The 8,499-nt window shown below is 44.4% G+C and overlaps 1 pseudogene; it reads right to left on the reverse strand.

Annotated features, from left to right (window-relative positions):
• Positions 1–496: 496 nt before the first annotated feature.
• LOC112132341 (cytochrome c oxidase subunit 7B, mitochondrial-like) lies at positions 497–739 on the reverse strand (annotated as a pseudogene).
• Between the last annotated feature and the right edge of the window lie 7,760 nt (positions 740–8,499).

Genomic DNA, 8,499 nt, shown 5'->3' on the forward strand with positions numbered 1-8,499 from the left:
GTGGGACATTAACCAGTTGCGTACAAAACTTAGCAAACTATAAGAATTATGTTTCCAAATTTCTGAAAATTATATTTGACATCAGGAGACAGAAACACACAGTGGTGTATAGGCCAGTCATGTTATGGGTGGAGAAGCAGGTGAAGATCCATTAACTCCTGGAGCTGCTGCAAATCCAAACCCCATTCCCCACATGGCCCAGAACTGTTACAGCCTAATATTTGATTCTGGGTTTGCACGAGTCTCTTTGTTGTTCCCCATGTATCTTTTACTCGAGTTATCTTGGGTAGATCTCTGTTTTATCTGTAACCTGAACTGTCTCCTAGACAACACCAGTTTGTGATCCTAGGTAAGATTTTTTTTTTTTTTGAAGAGTTCACTCTTCAAAACATTATGTCTTCAATAATGTAATGTTTTAATGGGTACACAGTGCTTTCACTTGGCATCAATTATGAGTTGTTTTCTAAACAATTCAGTATTATATCAGCTGGGATGCCTACTTATCTCTTCATTCCTTTGGGGTGACTCTGCCAACAGGGGACATGTTCCATTCTATTCCAGTTTGTGTTGCTATACATATCCCTACAGCAATACAGAAAGTGGTTTCACTAGCTCATACAGCATTACCGTGTTTATCATGAAAATCAGGTGTATGCTTCTGGTGGCTCTGCCTTGCTGTTGTTCGCTGGGTGCTTCAGACTTGGAGATGACTTAGTGCCTTTTTGAGCAAGGGAAACATTGTGAAGGTGAAGCTAGAACTGTGGAAATGCAGCTGCTGCTTTGGTGCAAATTTGCATCAGGTCCCTCGGGAAGGTTTCTAAGTCCACTAGATCAGTAACTTTCACTGGTCAAATGGCAGGATTTCAGCTTTTTTTCTTATTATTTTATCTTCTGGGAGTCCCCAAAGTTAACTGTGGGAAGAGTTAATCAAATTGTTTGTAAAGGTTTTCCCCATGCTTCAGACATAAAACATGCAGAATATTGTGGGCTGATACTTTCTCTAGCAATCCTTCTGGAATTGCATGGTCCCAACCCATAGAGTTCATTAAACAAAAGAAACACTGACCGAAACCTGAAAGTGTATTACTCTCCTTTGTCTTTCCTTAGGCTTTTAGAAAAACAGTGGCACCACACCACATCCAGGACCTGGAACAGGTGGAATGGCAGCCCCTCAAAATATATGTCCATGTCTTAATGCCGAGCCACTGTGAATGTGGCCTTATTTGGAGAAGGGTTTTTTGCAGATTAATTAAATTAAGGACCCTGAGATGAGATCATCCTGTATTACCAAGGTGGGCCCCAAATCCAATGACAGATGTCCTTATAAGAGACACAGGAGGAGAAGACACAGACACAGCAGGAGAAGACACAGACACAGAAGAGAAGGCCCTGTGAATACAGAGGCAGAAATTGGAGTAAGCAGCCACCATTCAAGGCATTTGGTCAGCCACAGAAGCTGGAAAAGGAAAGGAGTGGAATCTCTCCTAGAGCCTGTGGAGGGAGCACAGCCTTGCCAACACCTGACTTCAGATTTCTGTTTTCCAGAACTCTGAGAGAATAAATTGCTGTTGTTTAAGCCACTCAGTTGACAGGAATTTGCTATGGCAGCCCTAGGAAACTCACATAACACCACAGCCGGCTTTCAGTCTCTCACCTGAAAAAGAGAGGTCCAAACAGAAACAGCGTGGCAGGGAATGCTAGAGATGCCCTCATAACACTGGTGACAAACTAGACGAGATCTTTCAAACCCTCACTCTGAAAGACAATAACTAGAATAGCTAGGCCTTACCAATTTCCAACTAGGATTCATGACTGATGGAATCAGGTTTTACAGTTCCTGATTTTTCCAAGTTTTGAGGAGTTCTTTTTTTTTTTCTGTCGCCCAGGCTGGAGTGCTGTGGCGCGATCTCGGCTCACTGCAAGCTCCGCCTCCCGGGTTCCCGCCATTCTCCTGCCTCAGCCCCCGGGGTAGCTGGGACTACAGGTGCCGGGCTAATTTTTTTGTATTTTTTTTAGTGGAGACGGGGTTTCACTGTGTTAGCCAGGATGGTCTCGATCTCCTGACCTCGTGATCCGCCCGCCTCGACCTCCCAAAGTGTTGGGATTACAGGCGTGAGCCACCGCGCCCGGCCTTGAGTAGTTCTTAATGCTGTCCTAAGCAGCCCAGCCTCCTCGCTGGCCAGTGTCTTTTCTGCTTCCTCATGAAGACTCGTAAAGCCTGTCACAGCAGGCTTTGGTCTGCCATAAAACCAGGGCATGGTTTTACCTTTAATCTTATCATTGACCAGCATTATCTCTTAGTATTAGAAGAGATTAATGAAGCCAAGAGAAGGAAAATGACTGGCTTAGTTCACATCATGCATGTGTGTTTCTGAATCAGCAGTCCCTATGTCATCAGGCGTCCAATCTTTGGTGACTGGAAGTAAGGGAGCAGTATCACATGGTGTCAAACACAGTGCTTAAGCTGCCAGGGATGGGTATTCAGATGCTGTCCCACTCAGTACAATGGTAAAGAATTTAGACTCCACCTGAGCTAGAAAAGTAGCTCTGCCACTTATCACATGTTTTATGAACTTCGGCAAATTAATCTCTCTGTGTCTCAGTACTTATTCCTAAGTAATAATCCAAGGCTACCTCACAAATTGGCATTAGGATAAAATGAGTACATCTCTGGAATGAATGCAGTGCTCAATATATTTTAGCTATTATTATCAAGTCTGATAAACACATATGTTTTCTCATTCTACAGTTCCAAAGTAGCCCTAGGCCAATATAATTCAAATATACTTTTCTAATTATAAGCTCACATGCCTGTTCCAAAAGAAAAAAGGCTCCTAGGCCGGGTGTGGTCACTCATGCCTGTAATACCAGCACTTTGGGAGGCTGAAGGGCAGATCACTTGAGGTTAGGAGTTTGAGACCAGCCTGGGCAACATGGCAAAACTTAGTCTCTAGTAAAAATACGAAAATTAACCAGGCATGGTGGCACATGCCTGCAGTCCCAGCTGCTTGAGAAGCTGAGGCAGGAGAATCACTTGAACCTGGGAGGCAGAGGTTGCTGTGAGCCGAGATTATGCCACTGCGCTCCAGCCTGGGCGACAGAGTGAAACTGTGTCTCAAAAAAAAAAAAAAAAAAGAAAGAAAGAAAAAAGTCTCCTAAAATCATAGCCAGCTACTGTATCATGGGGCAATATTAAAGTATGCTTTTCAGTCTCAGAGTACATAACCTCTTGACAACATTACATCTCAAGTTCTGCTCCAATTCTTTCTTGCCATATAACCTATGGACTAAATGGTACTTATATCAACATTGCTGATATATTATTTATTTATTATTTAAATATGTATTGAAGTATATTAATTAAAGAGTAAAGCAGTCGGGCGTGGTGGCTGACACCTGTAATCCCAGCACTTTGGGAGGCTGAGGCAGGTGGATCACCTGAGGTCAGGAGTTCGAGACCAGCCTGACCAACATGGTGAAACCCAGTCTCTACTAAAAATACAAAAATTAGCTGGGCGTGGTGGTGGACGCCTGTAATCCCAACTACTCGGGAGGCTGAGGTAGAAGAATCGTTTGAACCCGGGAGGTGGAGGTTGCAGTGAGCCGAGATTGTGCCATTGCATTCCAGACTGGGAGACAGACTGAGACTCCATCTCAAAAAAAAAAAAAAGAGTAAAGTATATCAAGTACCTATTAAATGAATGAGGAAATTTAAAAAATAAATTACTAGGCCGGGCACAGTGGCTCATGCCTGTAATCCCAGAACTTTGGGAGGCCGAGGCAGGTGGATCTCGAGGTCAGGAAATCGAGCCCATCCTGGCTAACACGGTGAAACCCTGTCTCTACTAAAAATACAAAAAATTAGCTGGGCATGGTGGCGGGCGCCTGTAGTCCCAGCTATTCCAGAGGCTGAGGCAGGAGAATCACTTGAACCTGGGAGGCTGAGGTTGTGGTGAGCCGAGATTGCGGCATTGCCCTCCAGCCTGAGCAACGAGAGCGAAACTCCATCTCAAAAAATAATAATAATAAAATAAATATAAATAAATTTCTAAGAATTAAAGTATTGTAGGGATGAGCTCAGCTCACTATGAGTCTTGCCCCTAGAAAACTAGATCCTGTTTTCTCCTGCCTTAAGTGAATTTATGTTAGCAAAGCACTGGGCACAGAGTGAATAGTACAGACAGAGTAAATCCACTAACATGGGGTCTTTCTTATACTTTATCACCCTAGTAATTATATCATTCCAATTGAAGACCAATGTTGTACTTTTACTTCTAACTTTGATTTAATTATTGGAATCATATACATGGTTTTCAATTTTTCACACATTTTAAAAAATATATCTCCAAACTAATGTGGCATTAGGAATGTAGTTCATTGGCTTGTTTCTCGAGGACATGAGTGAGATTCTCCTTCTTTTATGACACCACTCTAAATCTCTGTTAATTGTGCCATTTTGTACTTTTCTCCCACTGGTTATACTCTTGTTCCCTCTGACTTTCTTAATATCTCTTATGACCAGTTCCATGCTCTCCCCTCCCTTTAATACCATCCAAAGAAATGTTAATTTAGGCCCTCATCATTTCTTGTCTAGATTGCCGGAATCGCTTTCTAACTGTTTTCCCAGCATCTAGCCTTGCCCTCTTACAGGACAGTCTTCTCTGGCTGTCAAAGTTACTTTTCTAAAATGCAAATTGTATTATATTGTCCCTTTGCTCATAACCCTATTGCCTTAAGGATGAAACCCAAACTCCTTAAGCCTTTCAAATTCTATCTCAAGAGGCGCCTGTGATCTCCTTGCTTGCCATTAGATTGTCCCTGTGACACCTGTTAGTGCCTCTTTTCTGCTCCACTGCCTGGTGGTCCTCATGGGCAAAGTGCCTTGCTGTTGTTACTCATGTCACCTCATCACGCCCTCAGTCATCAATGAGAGTCTGTTTGATGACACTTGTAATTGCAGTTTCTAGTCTTTCTGAGACAGAAAAAGCCTTCTCCCCATTTTTACAATTCTTTCATTTAATCCCCAAGGGAGCAGCCCATTCTTAGTTACAACCCCAGGAGGGACAAGTTCCACCCAACCCATTGGGAGACCATTTGAGTAGATCATTGTGTGCCACTTCAAAACCTTTCCAGCCAGGCGTGGTGGCTCATGCCTATAATCCCAGCACTTTGGGAGGCCAAAGCCGGTGGATCACCTGAGGTCAGGAGTTCGAGACCAATCTGGCCAACATGGCAAAGGCCTGTTTCTACTAAAAATACAAAAAATTAGCCGGGTGTGGTGGTGGGCACCTGTAATCACAGCTACTTGGGAGGCTGAGGCAGGAGAATCGCTTGAACCTAGGAGGCAGAGGTTGCAGTGAGCTGAGATCATGCCACTGTAATCCCAGCTACTTGGGAGGCTGAGGCAGGAGAATTGCTTGAACCTGGGAGGCGGAGGTTGCAGTGAGCTGAGATCTCACCACTGCACTCCAGCCTGGGTGACAGAGTGGGACTCCGTATGAAACAAACAAACAAACAAACAAACCCTCTTTCTTTGGGCTAGATATTCCTAGGTGTTCCAGGAGGAACCTAACTAAGCCTGAGTATCCTATAGCTTGTTTCCCTCATGCTAGGTGACACCCACCAAGGGATAGGGATGTTAGTTCTCCCAGGGCCGGATCTCTGTGCATGTGGGCCAGTTGACAATTCTGAATGTTTTCATCACATTTCTTCCTGATGGCCCAAGAAGTGAATACATCTTTGTGGGTATAGAGATTATGTGTCATAATAGTGAAACATTTTTATCATTATTTTAAAAAATTGCAATCTTGGCCAGGTGCAGTGGCTCACGCCTGTAATCCCAGCACTTTGGGAGGCCAAGGTGGGCGGATCACGAGATCAAGAGATCGGGACCATCCTGGCTAACATGGTGAAACCCCGTCTCTACTAAAAATACAAAAAATTAGCTAGGTGTGGTGGCACATGCCTGTAGTCTCAGCTACTCAGGAGGCTGAGGCAGGAGAATAACTTGAACCCAGGAGGCAGAGGTTGCAGTGAGCCAACATCACGCCACTGCACTCCAGTCTGGGTGACAGAGCAAGACTCTGTCTCAAAAAAAAAAAATTGCAATCTTTACACACTATTAAAACAAAAAGGAGCTGTGAACTATGATTTCTTTATACGTTATTAATAATTCTATCATATTTCCAACAGTAATCTCTTCTCCTCTCTGGAAAGCTGGGAGTGGCTGGCATGAGAATGTGGGTCTCCTCTTTATTCTCAACACCTTTAACCTGACCCCATGAAACCTCATGGAATCTGCAAGGTGTGGTGGCTCATGCCTGGGATGACAGGCATGAGCCACCACTTGGGAGGCTGAGGTAGGTGGAGTGCTTGAGCCTAGGAGTTGGAGACCAGCCTGGGCAACATGGTGAAATCCCATCTCTACAAAAAAGACGAAAATAAGCCTGGTGTGGTGGCACACGCTTGTAGTCCTTGCTACTCGGGAGGCTGAGGCAGGAGAATCACTTGAACCCAGGAGGTGGAGGTTGCAGTGAGCCAAGATTGCACCAGTGCACTCTAGCCTGGGTGACAGAGCTAAAACCTGTCTCGAGAAAAAAAAAAAAAAAAGGCCAGGCATGGTGGCTCACACCTGTAATCCTAGCACTTTGGGACGCTGAGGCGGGTGGATCGCCTGAGGTCAGGAGTTCAAGACAAGCCTGGCCAACATGATGAAACCCCGTCTCTACTAAAAATACAAAAAATTAGCTGGGCGTGGTGGCAGGTGCCTGTAATCCCAGCTACTTGGAAGGCTGAGGCAGGAGAATCACTTGAACCTGGGAGGCAGAGGTTGCAGTGAGCCGAGATTGCACCACTGTACTCCAGCCTGGGCAACAAGAGCAAAACTCCGTCTCAGAAAAAAAAAGAAAAAAAAAGAAACCTCATGGAATCAAGATTTCTGGTAGGCTTTTATTTAAAAAAAAAAATGTGATAAAACATACAAAACAGAACAGACTGGGCATGGTGGCTCACGCCTGTAATCCCAGCACTTTTGGAGGCTGAGGTGGGTGGATCACTTGAGGTTAGGAGTTTGAGACAAGCCTGGCCAACACAGTGAAACCCGTCTCTACTGAAAAAGCAAAAATTAGCAGGGTGTGGTTATGCGAGCCTGTAATCCCAGCTACTCGGGAGGTTGAGGCAGGAGAATTGCTTGAACCCAGGAGGCGGAGGTTGCAGTGAGCAGAGATCCCACCACTGCATTCCAGCCTGGGCAACAGAGTGAGACTCCATCTCAAAAAAAACCCAAAAAACAAAAAAAACCTCACAGAACATATAACTTACCATTTTAACCATTCTTATTAAACACTTCTTTTTACTTTTCAATTTTTTAATTTTTATGGGTACATAGTAGATGTTAACCATTCTGAAGTATACAATTCAGACCAGGCATGGTGGCTCACGCCTGCAATCCCAGCACTTTGGGAGGCCGAGGTGGGTGGATCAGGTAAGGAGTTCGAGACTAGCCTGACCAACATGGTGGAACCCTGTCTCTATTAAAAATACAAAAATTAGTCAGGTGTGGTGGTGCGCACCTGTAATCCCAGCTACTTGGGAGGCTGAAGTGGGAGAATTGCTTGAACCTGGGAGGTGGAGGTTGCAGTGAGCTGAGATTGCACCACTGCACTCCAGCCTGGGCGAGAGAGCAAGACTCCGTCTTGAGAAAAAAAAATTAAATTAAATTAAAGTGTACAATTCAGTGACATTAAGTATATTCAGTACTGTGCAATCATACCTCCATCTATTTCCAGAACTTTTTCAACATCTCAAACAGAAACTTTGTATCCATTAAGCAATAATTTCCCATTCACTTTCCACCCAGTCCCAGGTAACAGGTATTCTACTTTCTGTTTCTATGATTTTTTTTTTTTTTTTTTGAGACAGTCTTGCTCTGTCACCCGGGCTGGAGTGCAGTGGTGTGATCTCAGCTCACTACAATCTCCACTTCCTGGGTTCAAGCAGTTCTCATGCCTCAGCCTCTGGAGTAGCTGGAACTATAGGCATGCACCACTATGCCCAGCTAATTTTTTCATATTTTTAGTAGAGACAGAGTTTCACCACGTTGGCCAGGCTAGTCTCAAACTCCTGATGTTAGATACAGCTAGGTTCCTCTTCAAACAGTTTGCCAAGTTCCCCCATTCTTTATTCTCTAAATTCCAAGTACCCCCCAACCCCTGGCTTTTGCTGGGCATTAACCTGTCTAAATATGCCTAGATATGATAAGCCCCAGTCCACATTCCTTTCCTTACATGGGAACAGGTTAGCTTTTTAGTCCCCCAGAAGTGACCGCTTCCTCCTCTCCCTCTCTCCATCACGCGCCTACCTTATCTAAGAAAGTTTGAATATTTTGCCATTCAGGACTAGTTTAGACCGTGTGGTCCAACCCCAGCCAATGGGGGAGACACAGAGGTAGAATCTGTGATAGGAATAAAAATCCCTACTCTACTTTGTTCTGTGTGCTCT

This window comes from Pongo abelii, chromosome 11 (assembly GCF_028885655.2).
Source record: "Pongo abelii isolate AG06213 chromosome 11, NHGRI_mPonAbe1-v2.0_pri, whole genome shotgun sequence".
Classification (NCBI taxonomy): domain Eukaryota; kingdom Metazoa; phylum Chordata; class Mammalia; order Primates; family Hominidae; genus Pongo; species Pongo abelii.